We start from the raw sequence: 22,862 nt of genomic DNA on the forward strand, positions 1-22,862 counted from the left end.
TATATATATATATATATATATATATATATATATATATATATATATATATGCGTGTGTGTGGACAAATATCAACCTATATACTCAACGGATTTTTTATCTACATTTGAAATTGAAATTGGTATATAGTGTATGCAGACATGTGTAAAACTTTTTACTCGGTTTTCATCTCCTCCAAAAAAAAGCTGCTCAGGGGTCAAAATTGAAAAAAATGATACGTGGGGGTTGTCAGATTTTTACCTCTTGCCAACTGTTTCATGAATGAGTATGTGTGAATCGTTCACATGACAGCTTCCTTATGTAAAGAATAAGTAGGTTTGTAAACATTTTTAAAAGATCGTGGCAAGCTGGCCTAATGTTTATCGTACTTGACTCACTGTCTTTATGGTTTGGTTTCCATCTCAGCCCGAGTATTTTTTTCTTTTTACTTGCAAGAAGTGAACAGTTTAGAAAAAACAATACTCGCATGCACATGTTTCAGTTTCTTTCCGTTTTCTTTTTACTTAATTTTTTTTTTTTCAGGAATTTAACGTTAGGTTTCATACCGGGAAACGCCGAGTATATTTACTAGTATATATATATATATATATATATATATATATATATATATATATATATATATAATTTCACAATTTGTAATGTTGATTGAATTGTTGTTTCATATTGTACTTAGCCTGCCAACCATGTAACTAACCGATGACCCACCTTGAAGGAATGTCTTGTCCATACTCTAATCTCTTCCCATGATGCCTCAGTGTTCTCCAACTCTTCCTCTCTACTTCTCTGCATCTATTTCTCTTTCATAATTAGAACCCGATCCATTTTTGCCTGGGAGTCTTCTTCGAATGACCTAGTCTTCAAGTGTCTTCATTTATCTTCCGGCATGGATAAACGTTCCTCGTCCGCGGTTGTCCACTTGAAGAAGTCTCATTTCCCATTGCCCACATCGTGTCAATCACTCTGCAGGTAGAGAACCGAATCCTTCTTCAATCTCTTCGCAATGCCTGCAAGCTCTTATGCACTGGCGATCTGTTTCCAATTTATAGAGTCCTTGAGTCTCGTGAACGCATATATAATTTGGAACTGGGAAGTTCTATTGTCGGTAGAACCAAATTTTAACCGTGTGCTGAAAAACAAATATTTGTCTTGGAGGCTTTGCTTAAGAACCGAAACCATACAAGTTGATAGGATGTGTGTTCTTTGAGAAAGAAAATTAAACAGAGCGGTAGTGAGATTTGGGATGAGTGGCGATCCATATTTGTAAAAGATTGATCGAATACTTTACGAATATGTGTTTTTTTTTTTTTTTTTTTTTTTTAATCTAATATGGATTCTTTTGTCATGGAAAAAAAAATGAAGCGATTTTTATTTTTACTTTTTTTCTTTCTTGTTTTATTTATTTATTTATTCATAATAGAATATTAATTTTAACTAAACCATTTTTATGGAATCTATTTGTGTTCGTCTGGAATTATCTTCCAGCTGAAAGTTTTTAATTTCAATTATTTTGCATTTAACCAGAATACTACCCATAAAAGTATAACAGGATTATTTGTGTGCATTTAACATTCCGTTATTATTTAGAGAACATTTTTCAAAGATAACCATACAATTAGAAGAAAAAAAAGCAGACATATTTTTCTAAATTCATCCAGAATAAGGACCGTGCAACCATTGAAATTTTCCGACAGTTTACGTAAAATGTTGGAAGGTACCAAACGAAAGTTTCGTGATTTTAGTTTTTGCGCAAATGCTGCCCAATTTTTATATTGGAAAATATATTTCTTTTTATTACGAAGAAAATTTAATGAAAAATTAATTGAAAAATGGAAACTATATACTTTTTTTTTATTATGAAGAAAATTCAATGAATAACTATTGGACAATTTTTAAGAAATTTTAAGAAAATTATAATTCAAACGATAGAAATTGATTCCAACTTACATTTTAAAATAACAATTAACTTAACACTTACTTTTTGAACAGCTTTTGTAAGAAAAAGAACTACCAAATAAAGACAAATTATTGCGCATTAATTCCAGTAATTACACACACACACACACACACACACACACACACACATATATATATATATTATTTCAACGTCGGAAATTTTTACTTAAATCATTACAAGTTGTTTCAATAGAATGAACAATAAATTATCCTGCCGATCTCGTCAGACGATCTAAGCCAAAATAAATTAGAAGTAAAAGATTCTTTTAAATTACGTATGAGTATCAAAAAACCAAGAGTTGAAGTGCAGGATAGACAGAGAGAGGAGTGAGAGAAAAGAAAAAGAAAAGGGGTGGGTGGGGGAGTAAGATATATTATATTTATAATTAGAATTGGAATTAAAAATTAAGAATAGAAGGAAAGAAATTAAAATGAATTAAAATAAAGAGAGGAGATTATTAAAAGGGATAAAAAAGATTAATAGCATAAAATATAAAATAAAATAAAATAAATAATAAATAAATAGCATATAATATAAAATATAAAATAAAATAAAATCGTAAAAATAAAAAAGAAAGGGAAAATATGACGAAGTTAGAAAGAGAGACAGAAGGGGATAAATAACGAAGAAAAGTATGTCTAAAACTTGTCAAGAGAAAGCAACAGTAATTTGCGTGTGTCAACAAAGTCATAATTCGGTTAGAGTTTCTGTGGTAGGGGCAGATACAGCAAAGATACGTCCAGTTAAAAAGGTAAATACATGCGTCCAATAAAATTAATATAAGATCTTTTATATAAATGAAAGGTATAATAATTATAGATTTATAATTATAAAAGTAAAGGTTGTCAAATAAACGGGAAGCTGTAATATATTTATTGGGTAGTTATGGAATTTTAGGTTTAAGGGGGGAGGATGTAAAGATTCAGAGTTTTTAAGAATTTATTTTCAGAACAATTAGGGTTTTAATTAACATAGGTTGGGTGATTTTATTTAAGGAAATCTGAGTAAGTTAAATATATATAATTTTATAATTATTACTAATGGAATAAAAGATAGCTATTATTATTATTATTATTATTATTATTATTATTATTAATTATGAAATAAAATATATTTAGCACTACTAACGTATTGAGCACTTCTTTTACCTGTTTGTTTTTTAACCAAATATACCTCCTGATATATATATATAGTCATTCACATACAGTACTGTTTCGCAGCTTATCAGTGCGGCTAAACAAGCAACTACCTCAAGCCAGGATTGAAACCCGATCGCCCAAACGACAGTCGGAGCTTCTAACCGTTGCGCTAAGGAAGTGAATTATCAATGTTTTGGCATTGACTAAATCATTAAGCTCAATTTGTTTACACAAAGAGCATCGCTTCATACGTTAATAGTAATTTGTATATCATTTCCCAAATGCTCAACCTAAGACAGAGAGCATTATAGTCATCCACATACAGTACTGTTTCGCTGTTTCACAGTTCATCAGTGCGGCTAGACAAGCAAAAAAAAACAATTAAATTACCTGTTTTTCTTCAGTTCTTTTGAAGAATAGTTGACTTCTGAAAATAGTTTCTTCTTTTTTGAAACGTTGATAAAAGCGACGTCATTAAAATGCTACCTTTCCTGTTGAAAGAGTTTTCTTGACTAAAAAAAAAAAGCCTGCTTAATTATTCATAAAAAATAATACGTGTGCAAGGATAGCTTTTTATTCTTAATTAATAAGAAAAAAAGTCTCATTAATCATAAGAAATAAGACATGCACAAAGTCATATTTATTTTTTTAAATTATTATTGTTTTACTTTAATTTTATTTTACTTTGCAATATTATATCGAAGGAACATACTTATTTCTAGCACAAATCAAGAAAAAAAATCAAGAAAAGCTCAAGCAAAATATGCGAGGAAATGATAAAGATGAACTTGAGAGAGAGAGAGAGAGAGAGAGAGAGAGAGTTAAAAAGACTTGACCGGAAGTAAGTTAGTACAAAAAAACACTCAACACATGCTAGCATGTAAAGCAGCCGCTAAATTGAAACGATAACATTTTGCTAGATATGGGGGCTTTATACTCTTCGTGCCTTGTCTCAAGACAGAAGAAACTTTTAGTGGAGAGAGAGTGAATATCTGTAGTGAACTACTACTATGATGCTGCTACGGTATGCTTCCCTTATTTCTCTCTTTCTCCTTACTTTTCTATTTTTTCCCTTCCTTTCTTCTCTCAACGTCACCAGAGGTTTCAGCCAATCGGAATAGAGGATTGCTTTGGAGGGAGATACAAAGAATATATCCGTCTCAGACATGCGGAAACGATAGAAGCACCAACACGTGACGGACCAGTTTCCCTGGGTAAAGACTTTTATCAAAGAAATGTACCATCCTCTTTGTACTCCTATATCTTGGAAACCTTTATAAAACATCATCAATCCTAAAGTCTCCTCGCACTTAATTATAACCGATGTTTTCTTTTCCACAACCGTTCATTTTCAGCACTCTTGTTCTCTCTCTAATGTCGGAGGTGCCCCAAAAATGGGACCGACCGAAATGGTGACCCTTTTTCAAACGTCGTTAAAATTTATGGTAACCTCCATATATCTATAGTTTAATTTTAAGTGAAAATTGTTGTCACAATATCCTTAATGAGAATATCTGGCCACCCAAGAGAAAAGTATCCAGTAACCGCTTTAACCCTGGCCCACAAGAAAAGAAAGAGACAGCAGCATACACCCTGACCCATCCTCGTCCTCATAAGGAAGTAGAACAGTAAGGGATTTATTCAAGCTTCATGCAAAATTTAACATTTAACCCAGATTGAATTTGATCGCCATCTTAAATGTTACAGCACTATTCACACATAACGGTATGAAAGCTTTAAGCCTATTAGAGAATTGAGTGGAGCGTTAATTGGATCTGCGTTTCCCCTTACGGCCCTTATAGTTTCTGCGATTTCAGTTCTCTCTCATTGTACTCGGAAATCATGACGAGCAGTTTGATAAGAGTGAATCTGGGCTAGACGATCACTTGTGCCAGCCTCTTCAGTATTACAGTTCCACCTGTGATACTGTACATTGAAGAGAGGAAAAACCAGTGATTAATTTACTGTGAGTGTGTGATAGGGGGTGGGCGACATGGGGAAGGGGTGATTATTGAATGGTCAGTGTTAGGAATCCCATTACGGAATCTAATCGAGAATGAAGAAATCAAAGAAGGGACCGATTCCAGATTGTGTAGGATACTGTCCAAGAGATTTTCGTTGTGCATGAAGACAATGACAAAGGTGAATGGCAGCTGATAGAATCTAGAAGTATTTGGTCGACATGAGCCAATCTCTTGTGTTCAAGTCTTAATTGAAAAGAAAAGAAATTCATTAATAAAAGTGGGTTTTGTAATATTCTCTCTGAAGATCTTCTTACAACTAATATTCATGGTGCAACCATATCAGGCTGTGTGAAGATATCGGCTTTCTGGCCTAAAATGCATCAAACATTGATAGTATTGCTTTTGTTTTTCCTCTCACAAAACCCAATCATGTTATGCAAAGCCAAAAAACGAAATCAACAATTTTCTTCCACAAAAACAACCAAAAAAAAAACATGTATAAATGTTTGAGGATATAAACAGCTAGAAGCATGAGAATTTTTACCAAAATGGCCAGATTTTTACCAAAATGGCCAGATTCAGCATTAAATAACTCAAAAATGTTGAAATGCCGTAAAACCAACTCAAACCAAACACCACTAAATTAACTAACATTTATCGGAGGAATATCATAATCTTGACTTATGTGCATACTTCCGAGAGCTTCGCCACACGCTTGAAAACAAAATTCCACCACTTAAGTTTTTCAGCTTCCAGGAGAAACATAACAACAGTCCCAACCCTTAACTGGCAACCTCATCCATTTGGTGGTCGTCACCTTAAATTTTTCTTAACTGAAATTTTCTTTACATACAGGATGAACATGAGGAGGGTCGGCGGCTACATCAGCCGTAACGTTGTGGGAGTAGAGCAGTGATTTGAATAATACGATAGTCATCATATGAATCTTATTATTCATTTGTTAACATTGGTTTTCCCCGATATTTTTCTAGTCAGAATTCTTTCTAAAAAGACATCAAGGATTATGGAAGAGACCACGTGAACACGCCAACATCCTAAATGAAAGTAATTTTTTTTTTTTGAGAATGAAAATTTGATTCGAACTTGAGGCATTCAGGTCATCAGTCTGTGAAGTTAACCACTAGATCACCGTCACCGCCCATATTAAAAATAATTTTTTTTATTATTAACAATTATAGACATTAAAATATTGAAAAAAGAATATATTATAAAAGAAAAAAATATCATTGTAAATATTATAAATCCTATTATAAGTCCTAATTTGATCGCCATCTTAAATGTTGCAGCACTCTTCAGACATAACGGTATGAAAGCTTATTAGAAAATTGAGAAATGGAGCGTTAATTGGAACACTCAAGATGAGAACAGTAGTCCGAAGAATCCAAATAAGAATAATCAATCCTCATCTCAAAAATTAAGAAACATCTTTGCATTAGTTGAGCATTTTTATTAGTACTAATTAATAAACCAATTAGTTTACTTCATGTGGATTTCTTCTTCCGGATAATCCAACAGATGTTGCTAAAAATATATGCTGAGTACCGATTGGGGAACAATAAGAAAGTTTACCAGATTTCTGGAGAAATTCCCAAAGATGAATTTTGGTATTTTAATGAGCACTTTTTTCTGAAACAAACGACCTGAGTACTAAGGAGATGAGAAATATTCAGTCGGCATTTTCTTTTTCTTTTTTCTTTTTCTTTTTTCTTTTTTTTTTTTGTTACATTTCTTGGCACTGAAAATAGAACAAAAAACAAAAAAAGAATCTGTCACTTTAGAAAATGTGCATATACAAAAATAGCAAGATTTATTAATTACTAGCTGTATTCACCCGGCGTTGTCTGGGATTAATTGAAGTAATTTTTATTATTTAGATTCTTCGGACTACTATCCTCATCTTGAGTGTCATTTTCACATTTCGGTCGATGTAATCTCCGACCTTCTTCAGGTGTATCATGTCGAACTCAGGAATGTTTCTGTCAAACTGGGAAACCCAGACGGAATTTCAAACAGAACCCTTTATTTACTACATGGAGGTTGCATGCTCTCGTCCTGTCAGCCATGTATGTGATTTGGGAGATCATTAATGTAGACTAGAAAGACAGTTGCGGCCATTTTCAGCTTAGATGCTATTTTGGTCTAACTTTGAAAATCCAACAAGATTAATTTACAGAGAAGAGAGAAAGAAGAAAGCTATTTTTATTCTTACATCTATGAAGGATTTTTATTGTTGGTCAGTCTGTCTGTCTGTCTGTCAGTCTGTCATGTTTAAGGTTCTTTTCAGTAAAGATTTTTCACACTTTTAAAACTACATAGCGACGCTTTGTGAAAACTGACAATAATCGTTAAAAAGCGCCTTTTTGGGGAGGGGGGAGTAAACGCTTATCAAGGCTCGAAGGCCACTCAAGAATAAGCGTTAGATGGTGAGACAATATGATCATTAATTTTGATGTTTACACAAGAGGTTTTAAGTTAGTTTTAAAAAATGCAATTTCCTTTGATTGTTTTTTCGCTTTGTGATATATCAACCCTTTTTGGATTATTTAATGCCGATATATATATATATATATATATATATATATATATATATATATATTGAGCTTCTTAAATAAGGATTGGTATATATCATAAGAAAATGTATTTCTACATATATATATATATATATATTATGGCATAATCACGTTGACACACCGGTTCTCATCAGATCACTGAAGTTAAGCAACGTTGAGCCTGGTTAGTACCAGATGGGTGACCATTTGGAAATTCTAGGCGCTGTATGAGCTCTCCGCTTATTGTTTCCAGTCGTCCTGAACATACACTTCACTTGCCACTGGTATATAACAATATCGACTCAGGAGAGGTGTGGTTGGAGATTGCGCACCTCCTGCCGTAAAAATTTCATGTGTAAGCACGTTTATGGTGGGTATCCATAGTCTGTCAAAGACAATGTTTTCAAATTGAAAATAGTATTGCATATGAATTAGTGAAAGCGAAAACTGATTTATATTCCATTTTCACTGGTTTATATAATTAGACTGGACTTACATTTTAGAGTAATTGATCAAAATGCGAGGGTCGTTTCAAAAGTAAAGCCTCCCATTTTTTTTTTAAACTCAAGAAGTCGAATAGCTACAGAGATGGGAATGGTATTATTAAAACGAGTGACACTTTATGTCACCACCATTCTCAATGCACTTTTGTCAAGAATCCAAAAATGTACCTCTGCTTTTTGATAGGGGTTGCTTCTCGGAGCCTTATACCGTCAATATCTGCAACAGAGAGATGAAACTTTAAGGTAATGAATGTATAAGTTCAGTCATCATCACTCTGATCCATTCGGGTGGAATAAAAAACAGTAGACATTGCTCTTGGAAGACCCCTCGTGCAATATTATTAGCTAGCACAATAAGTAACAAAAAAGGTCAGATTTTCTTAAATAAATATCTGTGGCTGCAAACTATTCAAACGTTTTGTTTTGAGAGGTCACCGAAGGTCAGCAAAGGTCACCGAAGGTCAGCAAAGAAAGAAAGAGTGAAGATTAGAAAAAAAAAAAGGGGGGGGGGATGAGGAGAAGGATGAAGATGATTTATTTTCACCTTTTGTGTCTTTAGGTATCTTTTTTTCTCTGCCCCTCCTTCAAATCCGCCTCCTCCTCATCTTTTGACATGGACCAATCTTAAGGTACATAGATGGTGTACATCATCTGCACATAATCCTTCAACTCCCTTCGTCATTCCAGTACCATTTCTGAATTCTTTAACCTATCTCCAAGAGCACCCGCCTCCCTTCTTTTTTTTTTTTTTTTTTCTTCTGCAGTAAGTGTTTGCTGTAACAGATTGAGAGAGGGTTTTGCAAAAACCAGCATGGGGAATGTCAAGAAGCTACAAGAAGTCTAAATGTCTAACAGCTGAGATTATGGAGAGGCAAGGGTGGGTGAGTGATGTAGAATCCCTATTTTGTAGTGTATAGGTGTCTCTCTCTTTCTTCCTTCATTCCTTCACCACTACCAACAAAAGAAAAAATTCAGACTGATAAGTTTGTAGAAGTCAGGGTGAGGGGTTTGAAAAGATGAGACTGAAAATCTGAAGCAGATGGAATTCATTACTCAAAACATGTATATATATATATATATATATATATATATATATATATATATATATATGAATTAAAGGTTCATTTTTAGGTATTCACTCTTGAAAAAGCCCACGAAATAGTGGGCAAAACGTCAAGAATTTTGGTCTTCCTTTTCCATTTATATTTCATATTTCCCTTATCCCCCCTCGACACACACACACACACACACACACACACACACACACGCACACACACACACACTGGAATCTTAAGAAGATATCCATTATTCCAGTCATTATAGGAGCAACCAGGCTAATGAAAACTAATGGGAGAATGTTTAGTATCCGATAGAATGCTCCATCCCCAGCAAAAACAAAGTGATAAGAAAATTAAAACAAAGGGAGAATATTAGTGATGAGATGATTCCAATATGTTTTCTTATTCTGATGAAGTTATCTTTTCTAAATTACTGATTCCAATGCCTTGGTAGAGTTCACAACCGGCTTCAAAAACCTGTAGGTGATGCCCCTTTCTCTTTCCCACAGAAGAAACCTTGCGAGCCTGTCTCTACTCTATCATTATTTTCATGGCAGGAGCTCCGATCTATGGTCGCCCTTTGCCAAACTTTCACAAAAAAATACTCGACTAATTACAACCACTGTCAACAATTTCCCCCACTCTGTATCTATGCCTAAATCTAAACGAAAATTCCATGAACTAAGCTTCTTTCATTAACTGCCCGCCTGTGAAACACTGTTCCACTGGCCTGCTTCCCAACTGATTACAATATGGTAGGCTTCAAGTCTAATGTAAACAAGTTGTTGTTGAGCTGTCCCTTTAAACAATCCAAATTCTACCCAATCTACACTATTAACGATTACTGCACTACCACCTTACATTCATTAACGCTTATCCTTGAGTGGCTTTCATGCCTTGATAAGTAGTGACTGTCTTGTAAAAAAACAAAAATTACCAATTCTGATTCTTCTAAAATCTCTAAATACTGAATTATAAAGTTGTTTTTTTTTTTTTGTTTCCGTTTTTTTTTTAATTTTTTTTTTTTAAACGGTGGTCACCACTTATCAAGGCCCAGAAGCCACTCAGGGATAAGGGTTATTGCAAGTACAGTACGTTAGTGTGGAGATTTGATGAAGTGTTTACTTAAGGGGGTGGTTCATTAGGAATTTGTTAACGTTGGACTTGAAGACATCCAAGTTGTAGTCAGGTGGGAAGCAGGCAGACAGAACAGTTCCACAGGCGTGCAGTTCTAAGAAAGAAGCTTTGTTCATGGAATCTACGTTTTGATTTAAGCACAGATATAGAGTGGGGGAAATTTTTCACAGTGGATTCAGCTAGACGAATGTTTTTCGTGAAAGATTGGCGAGGGGAGGGACCAGAGATTGGAGTTCAGACGAGCACCTGCCATGAAAATAACGATAAAACAAGGATAGGCTTGCCACGTCTCTTCTGTGGGAGAGAGGTTGCAGGGTAGAGAAAAGGGCATCCCCCACTAAGCCACAAAGTCTATTTTGTACTCTGTTAAGGCAGGATAGGCTGTTTTAGCAGCTCCTGCCCAGATATGGCAGCAGTATTTCATCCTTGGATGTACTTGGCTTTTATATAGATAGAGAATTGCATCAGTAGTGAGATATCTTCTGGAGCGGTAGAAGGATCCCACCATCTTTCCAGCGACCTTGGCAACAGACTTGATGTACGTGTTCCATTTCAGATCAGGAGTAAAGGTCAAACCCAGAAGCTTGTCAAAACACGGGGCCTCTCCCAGACGAGAGCCATCCATTCCAATTGACGCCAGATGGGGATCAGAGTGTTGATGATGTAACGATAGGAGTTTTGTTTTAGATGCATTAAAGGTAACCATCACGCGCTTGAGATCAGAAGAGAGAGAATCAGAGAGAACTTTGTCATTTACAGGCTTTGATGTGTTGCCGTAGATGGTCGTGTCATCAGCATAGATGTCGACGAATGATTTAAGTATGTGTTTAGGGAGGTCATTGATGTAGATCAGGAAGAGAGTTGGGCCAGGATTGACCCTTGTGGGACTCCAGCATTAATACTGCAGGCCATTTTTGTCCATCGACCACTACTTTTATGAGCCTATCGGAGAGAAATGATTTAATGATTGAGAAAACACTTCCAGTTATACCATAGCTGGAAATCTTGTGAAGTAGACCCTTATGCCATACCTTGTCGAAGGCTTTTGATATGTCAAGAGCAATTGCCTTAGAAAGGAAGCCTTTGTCAAGAGATTCACTAATCCTGTGAGATATAACCGTTAGCACATCTGCGGTAGATCTTGCAGAACGGAAACCATATTGTGTTTCTTCAGATTACTGCAAAACCTATGTAATACGTGCACACATTTTTTTTGCAAACATAAAAATACACTTGTCGTGTTGATCTATATTATTAGAAGAAATTCCCAAGAAATGGAAAATGAAGTTTGCAACAAAAAGAAAAAAAATTAAAAGAATCATTTTTTTTTGCTATCAGGAAAAAATATGCCAATTTTTCCAAATCCAATACTAATTTTAATACCACAAAAAATTAGAATTTTTCTTATTCTGATTTCAATTAATCGTCCTAACGTTGATATATATATATATATATATGTGTGTGTGTGTGTGTGCAACAGAGGGAGAAAAACCAGTCTTATTCTCAAAGTTTGTCATTGATTGCTTATAAGATGAAAAATCGATATTTGATTCTGACTACATAATAATCTTTTCCTCATTCCATCATATTCTTTCTTTAAGATAAAAAATATTCTACATTTTAATTTCCTTTAAAAAAGTCATCATAAGATAGGTTTAAATACGATATTTTAATTCCTGTAGATTTTGTATTTATTATTATAAAGTTAATTCTCTATTGATTGTACCCAATATATAGTAATGATTTCAGAAGTAAAAAAAAAATATGTCATGGGTGCCATCAGCTAGAATCGAAACCAAAACAAATTGCGCTCCAGCCTAGTCATTACCATTTGAGCTATTGCCAGATGGATAAGAAATAGTTAAAAATGAACCAATTGTAATGTATAAACATATATATTTGTACATGCATACAAATAACACGTTCAATTGACTTATGCCTGTCAAGTTTCAATTTTTTCACCTTTGACCCTTTAGCAGCTATTTTACAAACTAAAAATCCAGAAAAGAACGGTTCACAAAAAATGCAATCATTTTACTCGCCTCACGCCGCTTTGTAACATTGGGTCTCGGAGAAAATGCACTTTTGAAAAACATGAGGACAGACAGACAAACTAACATCGTGAGTTTTATAAATTAGATTTTAGTTTATTTGTTTATTTTTCCGTGCATTTACGACTTAAATTGCATTGTACTTTAATTTATTCTTTGCGTTTTATTAAAATGATTGTCATGTTTGAATTTAACTATTTCAAGGGAAACAACTTTGTTAGAATGATTAAAGAGAAACAACTACATCACAATGATTAATTAATACATATACATGCATGTGTGTGCCTATGCACATGTATGTATATATATATATATATATGTGTGTGTATATATATATATGTGTGTATATATATATATGTGTGTGTGTGTATATATATATATATATGTGTGTGTGCATATATATGTGTGTGTATATATATATATGTGTGTGTGTGTATATGTATGTGTGTGTATATATGTGTGTGTGTGTGTGTGTGTGTATATATATGTGTGTGTGTGTATATATACCAGCAGTAGATGTTTGTTAAACCAAAATCAAATAAAAAAGATGATTTCAAGAATCGGTTTTGCTGATGAGGAGACGTTTTCATAAAAAACTATATGCTAAAATTATTGTCCTTGACTCAATGTCTGTCACAATAAAAAAACATCGTTTCCGAAACGAACGTACAATTTATTGGCTTTGTTGTGCTCCTTCTTATGAAACCGATTTTTAATTTTTAATCTTAATTTTGAATTATAAATTATCAATCACCTTACCAAATATATGTGTATATATATATATATATATATATATATAAAATGAAAATTACAATTGAATTTACCAAAATGATCCAAGATGGTAAAATTAAAGTAAATTATAAATATTAAAGAATTAATATTTATAAAATTATCTCAGCCAGATATAAAAGCTCGATAAAACCAAATAGGAAATAGAGCTTATAATATGAGCAAACAGTTAATGAAATATGTTAAAAAACACTTTGAAATGAGTTAAAAACATATTTAATCTGAAAAGGAAACACTAGATAAATGGATAGTCCTTAATCCGCGGAGTTTCGAAGAAATACTCTCCTTCTCATCAGAGGGTAGGAATTAGCAAAATGCAGGATCGGATTTTGCATGCAGATGTATTTGATGAAACAACAAATAAGTCAAAGATCTTACTTGAAAACAAAATAAGTTAAGCAGAGGGAATATGGTAAAGAAAAAGGTGATTACACATTAATGGATAGTCTGGTGGAAGATAAAAAATCCAGTGACGGTAAAATCCAAATGTAAAACTTCAAGAAAGTTAAAAGAATTTCCATTTGTACAAGTAAAATCCAAAGAAATCCCGCAATTGGAAGAAGATGGTCCATAATAATCCAAATGCAGAAATCCATGAAATAATTCACAAAAAAGTGTGTACAAGGAAAAAATAATATTAATAAAAGAAAAATAAGATGTGCTTTTCACTCTACTTCCGAGACATAACGGATTAGGATTAAGGACTATCCATTTATCTAGTGTTTCCTTTTAAGATTAAATATGTTTTTAACTCATTTCAAAGTGTTTTTTAACATATTTCATTAACTGTTTGCTCATATATATATATATATATATATATATATATATATATATATATATATATATATATATCACAGCTCGCATGCATTCCTCACTGCTACTATATATAAAAAACCTCCCAGTCCTCCTCACACTAATACTCACACAGCCCTCCTGAAGATGTCTTCTTCGAAAAATGAAAAGCAACAATGCGCCAACTTCAAACTACATATGGAATTAATTATTTCGATCCACACACTAAAAAGATCTTCAGAAAAATTGAAAACATAGAAAAAGGTTGAATCAAATGTAAGCTCTTTGTTGTCTTTAACGTTTGTTTGAATAAAATAATGCTACCTAAATATGCACAATATATATATACACACATATGCTGTCTAAATACACACACAATATATATATATATATATATATATATTGTTGGGACGATTAATCAGAATCGGAATCGCGAATCAGAAAAATCGGGAGCCTTCTTGAGTATCGGAATTAGAAAAATTTTAACCTATTTTCCAATGTCAAAACCGATTCTTTAAATCATCTTCTTTTGTATTTGATTTTGGTTTAACAAACATCTTCTACTGCTGGTAGTAGTAATAAAATAATAAATATTTATTGATTTTAAACTTCCAGTAAAACTAAAATCTATAGATCACAAGTGTGTTTTTACATTTGAGAAAATATAGACACATTTAAGATGTGTTTTTACGATAATCGGGACAAAATAACACTTTTATAGTTAAATATTTAGAGATTTATAAAGAATCAGAATCGGGAATTTAGTACGGAATCGGTAATTGTATCGGAATTGGGAAAAATATTAGAATCGTCCCATCACTAATATAATGTTGTTTAGTTTAATTATTTTGATAAAGGATGATAATTTCTTTTCAGTGTTGCATTATTTAGTTTTCCAAAACATTAGAATATTCTTTTTAGTTCAAATTTGAACCAACATAATTAAGTAACAATGTCTTTATCGGATGTGCTACAATCTTTGCCTCGATACAAATGTTCTATATTATATGAGTTCTCTCTCTTTTTTTTTTTTTTTTTTTTTTAGCGATTTGTTTTTAAATAATTTCTTTACGTGAATGGTTATTGATAATAAAAAAAAGAACTTTGAAGAAATTTCCTCTGAAGGTTAAAAAGCAGATTGTGATTTTTATCCCATCCGATGTAATTGTTTCATGAAGTGTGCATTGAGATTAACTACAGAATAAAAACATCATGATGTCATATACAAGAATGACTCAGGAAATGAGAAACAGCGAAACCGTTTTCCTGCAGACAAAAGAAATTAACTTGGCACCATACACCGGAACCAAAAAATATCGTCATCCATGAAAAATCTTTTAGATTATTTTTCTCACATTGTAAAATAATCATCTCTGCTAAACATTCGATTTAATTGGATTCTTTTACTGCAGGGAGATCGATACTCGGTCATGAATACTATACTCTGTTTAGTTGTCATATATAAATATGTATCACTTCTCTGAAATATATATATATATAGAGAGAGAGGGGAACAATAAAAGTTGTCGCCCTAAAGAAAACAACACCACAGCTTTATTTTAAAACTTTTATTGAAAACAATCAATTCAGATAATTTGATTATATAGTAGAGCTAATATCTATTCAATGTAGCCGCCTTCAGCCTCAATCACTGCCTCAATATAGGTTCGAAATTAGGAGTATGCCTTTTCCACAAGTGCTGGCGAGAGCTCAGTGAATACTCGGCAGATGATGGCGATTAGGCTGGCTTTGCTGTTGTGGGAGGTCATGTTGGTGATGTTCTCCACATATGATCAAACGAAGCAGTCCAGTGGGTTCAGGTCAGAGGAGGAAGGGGTCCAGTAAGAGAAGGGTACAAAGTCGTAGCACTTCTTCTGAAGCTAAGTCTGGGCCTCTTTCGACTTGTGGACCGGCGCCGAGTCCTGCTGCCAAACCCAGGGTCTTCCAGTGGCCACCTGATTGCACGTGGGATCACCACACTCTTCAGGTACACTTTGATGTTGACTTTCAAGCCAACTTCGAAGCTGTCAGGTGGCATGATGTGGCCCTCACTTGAAACCACATCAAAGACCATAACCGTGGCCGGAACTTTGTTATCATCACCCTGAGTAGGTCCCTGTTATCCGGATTTTCATTTTGAGAGTGTTGGCAATGGTCCTGTTGTCATAACTTAGATCGGTAGAGAGCATGAGTTGTACAGCGGCGCATCTCTGATCTCCCATCTCTGAACATTGTGTCACTTTCAGACATGATAGAAGGCTCCTATCGCTCTTGGAATTTGTACACAGCTTGATTGCACTTAGGGGGCATTGTAGGGGTAAAATTACCCACAAAATCGTTTATCCATTCAAATTTTTCTCAATAACCACGCCTTGAATTTTTTTTTTTTTTGAAATATTGCACAAACATTAGTCATGGTGGAAGTAAATTTTTCACTCATGGAAGGAGACCTTGCATGCTTATCTTGTTGCTTTTTTAATCATTCTCTTCTAAATCATTTGTTGTGGTCTTGTCAGAGTCCGGAAGAAAGACACAACTCAGTAATTAGTAAAAGCAAAATATATTGAACAGAAAAACAAATACAGCAAATGAAGAGTGTGTGTATACGTCAGTCCGATTGCCACGTGTGAAAGACTCGAGCATTACCTGTGTGTTCACACTGAGAAATATATTCTCTCAATCTTTAGAATAAGTGAAATAATTCATTATTATCCGTAGGGTGGACACACCGCAAAACTATTTATGATGGTTCTGAATAGAAGGTAAGAAAAAAAGTTTTTAAAAGATGCATAATATAAATTGTCTACATGGCTTTCATTCGTCATCAGTGCTCCACGGAGAGGCTGGCACATTGGCTTATTATTACCATCCTCATCATATAAACAAATTTCTGTCCATCCTCGCTGATTGTCCGTTGGCACGTGTCACTGTTGTGCCTGCCTCTACTTCCACGTTTGGTTTCCTTTGCTTGACACACACACACAGCTGATCCAAACTGCGGTTCCGCTCTTCCGTCGACAACCAAACAAGTTCACACCGTGCGTTCACCTTAATTGCATCCAAGATCCAAACCAATCTCGTTCCAATGCTGGAAAATTGTTTCTCTTCTTAGCAGAAACATGATATTCTTATTAACTTTTTCTTTATTTCCTTCTCACCTTTTATATTCAGCACACGTCTGTGTTTACATTTTATATATATATATATATATATATATATATATATATATATATATATATATATATATATACTCTTTATTTGTTTATATGTGTATATATATATATATATGTTTGTGTATATGTATGTTTGCATATATATAAATATATATATATATATTTGTATGAGTATATATACGTGTGTATATATATTTGTATGAGTATATATACGTGTGTATATATATTTGTTTGTGTATATGCATATATTTTTGTATGTATCTGTGTATATGTACTTGTGTGTATTTCTATATAGTTGTACACATATATATATGTGTGTGTGTGTGTGTGTGTGCGTGTGTATATATAAATACATACATACATACATACATACATACATACATACATATCCAAGCATCTGATTCCTGACACTGTTGAAAGAGAAAGAAAAGGATGGGCTATGGAGTGTGGACAGATATTGGATTTAGTTGCAAAAAGGGGTTTCTTCTTGCTGCAGCATGCCGTATTTCGTTTCACGTAAGCTAGTCCACCTTTGTTCGCACGATGCAGCTGTCTTTTGATGTGATCCTCATCAAAACAGAAAGTAGAAACGCTGAGGAGATGGGAATGGTGTGGGGGGTGAGAGAAGAAATCCAGAACAGATATTTGTTCAAGAAAGGCAGTTTGGGTATTTTTACCCCGCCCTCCCTCTCACCCAACTGCATACGCATACACACCTCCTTATTTGTATTTTCTCGATTTTATTGTTTGTAGCCATAAATATTGCCCAAGGATGAAATAGAGAAGCACATTGGTTTCTATAAACGGGCAAGTATGAAGTAAAAAAACAAAGACACTAATAATATCTACTGTGACATTATTATTCAGGCGTGCATGCTTGTCTCTGAAAGAAAAAATTACTGATTTTTTCTTTGTACGTCAAGGGAGATAAGTCAGTTTGTCACACAGAATTAGTTGCACCACTCTTCAAAATTAACACATGCGATAAAGCTTCATAATTCATAAATTTTATTGTTACTTGTAATTATTTTTCTACTGCACCCTTTTTTTTTAAATTTTTTAAATTTATGCTAATTTCAACATGAAACGTAAGTACTTAATAATGTTTTCACCTGAAATGCGTGGGTTTTCAAAGATCACCCATCTACACAGACACCAAAAATATTTTTTGTACAGATGTAGAATTATTGCCGCATCTGGGCTGGTGCATCAATCACTGGCCTCTCCCCTCTATGGACATGGAGTGCAAAAAACTATTTCTAATCTTATAGTCCACGCACTGTCTTCCAACCTCTCGCCCCTGTCGCATCGCTGCAATATTACATCCTTGTGCTTATTTTACAAGTGTTATATCTTTAAATTAAATCCCAGAAAACAGCAACTCTTCTCCTTTTAGCAGAAATGAATTTAAAAAAGGGTTGGAAGCACTTCATGAAAATTCAGGAATTGTTGTAGAAAGTTTCTTTTTTTTTCCCTTTTTTATTTTTTTTTAAACTAAAAACTGAATGCAAAAGAATTTTCCCCCCTGTGGAGTTTGCCGCTTGCTTTGTTGAGACATATGAGCACTGATGATGACCTAAAAAAAATATATATGATGGACATTATATATATTTTTGTATTGACCAAAACAATTGTTTGCTCTAATGAAAAATCTAATAATAATTTTACCAAGAATTCTTCATCAGTTTTGGTTTTGGTTACAGCTGAAGGAACTCAAGTTATATATACATAAGTTTTGGTTTCGATTTCGATTCCAGCGGATCTACTCAAGTTAAATGGATATATTGGGCATCCTTGCTAGCTTAGATAAATACATTTGCAGTTTTAACAAAACAGCTAGAATAATATCAGGGCGTCTCCATTCCAACATCAATATATTATTTATAAAATCCCACCATGGAATTTCCAGAGGTCACACTAGAAAATAATGATTTTTGGAATAATTTACAAGTTTTGTTTCCTGTTTATGAAGCAGTTAATAAAGAAAAAGTAATATATATATATTTTTGTTTTGTTTCCTGTTTATGAAGCAGTTAATAAAGAAAAAGTAATATATATATATATATATATATATATATATATATATATATATATATATATTTACCGTTTTTTTTTTTGTTTTTTTTGACTCCCACCCAGGTTGTATTTGAACTTGATAAACGAAATAGAAAAATGTATTTGGTGGAAATGTCACTTTTGAAGGTAATTCTTGGCCTGAAGACGTAATCCCCCAACGTGGGTATTACAGAAACATGTATGCACATATGTAGCCATTAATGTTTGTATAAATAAAATTAATATACCTGCTCTGTTCACTCATTGAGCACTATTTTGGTAGACACATGTTGTTTCATTGGATGTACTTCTAGGAAACTAAACTCTACTGGCTATATATATATATATATATATATATATATATATATATATATATATATATATGCATCTTCAGTTCCTCGTGAATAATTGTGTGTACAGTTCCCATACTGGCATCAAACTGTGTACTTATTGTCTCTATAGATGTACAACAGTCCTCATCCATGAAATTGGCCAATTAACTCTGGTGTTCTGAGTTTCTTACTCCTCCTACACCTCTCATCATCCCTTACAGACTTCCTGCCTTCCTTGAAACAACATGGCCCAAAAGCAGTTTGAAGCATTCAATACGTTTCTGTGATATTTTTCGCAAGTTTAATACAGAATTGCATATCGTTCTTCTAACGTGTCCTCATGTTCAGATTGCATTTTTGAAATCCACCAGGTGTGACAATTAGGCTTTAGTAGAGTGTATTCCAATCCCTGCTGTAGTTGTTTATTTGAACCTGAAATCATAAAAATCGGTCAGTCATCTCATAAGATGTATAGGAATAACATACTGAATTTTCAAGCATCTGCGATAATTTTAAATGCTTGTAGAAAAAAAGTCTGGAAACTTATTGAAGTCTCCTCATATATTTAATTTGTTTTGTTCTAAGATGAGGATGTTATATTAAAAAAAAAAAATTAATCAGAACTTTAATATGTGCAATAAGTTGGTGCTTTTTAGAGATGAACTTCAGAATCCTCCAAAGACATTTTAAGATATGTGTTTCATCAGAGCTGATCTGATACATTCCAACGAATAAGAACTGCTATATCTAATTCCAATCTTTCAATAACCTAGCTTTACTGCTTTAGGAAATCTAATTTTCTCCCAAAATACAGCTGAACCAATGACCATAATGCATTGTAGTTGTGTTTTTTTTTTGTTTTGTTTTTATCATTCTCCTATCGATTCCTTCATTATAGGAACAAATATATAAAAGAAATTAACAAAAGAAATTTAACTCAGTTTTTATTCCAAAACTCAGATAGCAAGTACCTATATGTCCAAGTGTTCATTTTTTTTATTTATTCCAATCGAGAGAAACCAACGACTAAAGTTGAATTCTGACTAAATTATTTTTCCTTGCAATACGAAGATAAAAATCAATTGTACTAAACTTTTTTTTATATATATGTATATATTCTAGTTTATAACCGATGAAATTTAGTTGCTTAGATTCAATTGTTTGGAATTTTTCTTTCTTTATAATTTAGATGTCAAAATTTTGAATTACATTTTTCTAGAGCGATCACTAACTCTTCCATTCTGTATGTTTTTTACGTTCATCCTTGCATTTCTGCAAGAGGGTTTGATCGTCAGTTAGTTTTGTCATACTTAAGTTTGACTTAGAATTTCCTTGGTTTGTAATTCTTATGGTTAAAATAGAATTTTCTTTGTTCTGTCATCCTTAAGTTTGAAATAGCATATTCTTTGATATGTCACGCTTAAGTTTGAAATAGCATATTCTCTGGTCTGTCATGCTAAAGTTTGAAATAGCATATCCTCTGGTCTGTCATGCTTAAGTTTGAAATAGCATATTCTCTGGTCTGTCATGCTTAAGTTTGAAATAGCATATCCTCTGGTCTGTCATGTTTAAGTTTGAAATGGCATATCCTTTGATATGTTATGCTTAAGTTTGAAATAGCATATCCTTTGATATGTTATGCTTAAGTTTGACTTAGAATTTCCTTGGTTTGTAATTCTTATGGTTAAAATAGAATTTTCTTTGTTCTGTCATCCTTAAGTTTGAAATAGCATATCCTTTGATCCGTCATGCTTAAGTTTGAAATAGCATATTCTCTGGTCTGTCATGCTTAAGTTTGAAATAGCATATCCTCTGGTCTGTCATGCTTAACTTTGAAATAGCATATTCTCTGGTCTGTCATGCTTAAGTTTGAAATAGCATATCCTCTGGTCTGTCATGTTTAAGTTTGAAATAACATATCCTCTGGTCTGTCATGTTTAAGTTTGAAATAGCATATCCTTTGATATGTTATGCTTAAGTTTGTAATAGGATATCCTCTGGTTTGTCATGCTTAAGTTTGAAATAGAATATCCTTTGATATGTTATGCTTAAGTTTGAAATAGCATATCCTTTGATATGTTATGCTTAAGTTTGAAATAGCATATCCTTTGATATGTTATGCTTAAGTTTGAAATAGCATATCCTCTGGTCTGTCATGCTTAAGTGAAATAGCATATCCTTTGGATCTGTCATGCTTAAGTTTGAAATCGTATTCTTTTTGGTCATGCTTACGTTTTTAATAGCATTATGTTTGGTCTGTCATGCTTAAGTTTTAAATAACATATTTAGCTAAATCTACGCATCCGTCTTTTAGTCTATCATAATTAAGTTCGAAATAAAATTGTTAGAATTGTCTGCACAGTGATATTCTATGCGTCTGTAAGTCTGTTATGCAAACAGTTGAAATAAGATTTTCATCGCATGAAAATTGAATGGACCATCTTATGGATGCCTTTTCCTTGTTTAGTTGTGTGTGTGTGTGTGTGTGTGTGTGTGTGTGTGCGCGCGCGCGCGCGCATGCGTAAGTGTAGACATGAAAATGTGGGCACGTTCTTACACATTTGGTAAGTTTAGATTGAGATTTTTTTTATGAATAAAAAAAAATATATAATGAATATTTTCTAAGACGAGAAATCAAAATTGTTGGGTTCTTTTCTTTTTCAATTGATCGCACCCCTCCCCTGACATCATTCACTCTTCCATCCCATCATAACGAACATTTCTGTAAAAGTCTGAGGAAGCTACAGACGGCCAAAAAAAAACGGCCGGGTAGCTGAAACAATAATGTAACTTAACAGAAAGATACGGTAATAAAAAATAAAACGCATATTTGCTCTACAACAGTATTGAGCACTTTCTTCAGGTTTTTATTAATTACCATTTCTATATAAGAGCAAATAGTTAATAAAACATGTTTAAAAACACTTTGAAAAAGAGTTAAAACATATTTAATCTGAAAAGGAAGCACTAAATAAGTGGATAGTCCTTAATCCACAGAGTTTCAAAGAAATACTTTCCTTCTCATCATAGGGTATGAATTAGCAAAATGCGGGATCGGATTTTGTATGCAAAAGTATTTGATGAAACTACAAGTAAGTCAAAGATCTTGATAACAAAAAGTAGAGCAGAGGGAATAGGGTGGAGAAAAAGGTTATTTCATGTGAATGGATTGTCTGATGAAAGGTATTTTTATTTTATATATATATATATATATATATATATATATATATATATATATATATATATATATATATATATATTTGTAGGTTTATAGTTATCAAAGGTAAGGTAACCAGTGAAATATAACGAAGTTAATACAAGAGTGCTCAATACCGAAGTAGAGCAAGG

General features: G+C 33.2%; 1 protein-coding gene and 1 pseudogene across 35 annotated transcripts in view; both read left to right on the forward strand.

The window, feature by feature from the left end:
- LOC145241300 (neuron navigator 2-like) overlaps window positions 1-22,862 on the forward strand; it is a 1,908,016-nt gene that overhangs the window by 585,097 nt on the left and 1,300,057 nt on the right. The window lies entirely within an intron of this gene.
- On the forward strand, window positions 7,740-7,856 carry LOC145241699 (5S ribosomal RNA; annotated as a pseudogene).

Source organism: Euprymna scolopes, chromosome 20, assembly GCF_053919585.1.
Source record: "Euprymna scolopes isolate OS-2025 chromosome 20, ASM5391958v1, whole genome shotgun sequence".
Classification (NCBI taxonomy): Eukaryota; Metazoa; Mollusca; class Cephalopoda; order Sepiida; family Sepiolidae; genus Euprymna; species Euprymna scolopes.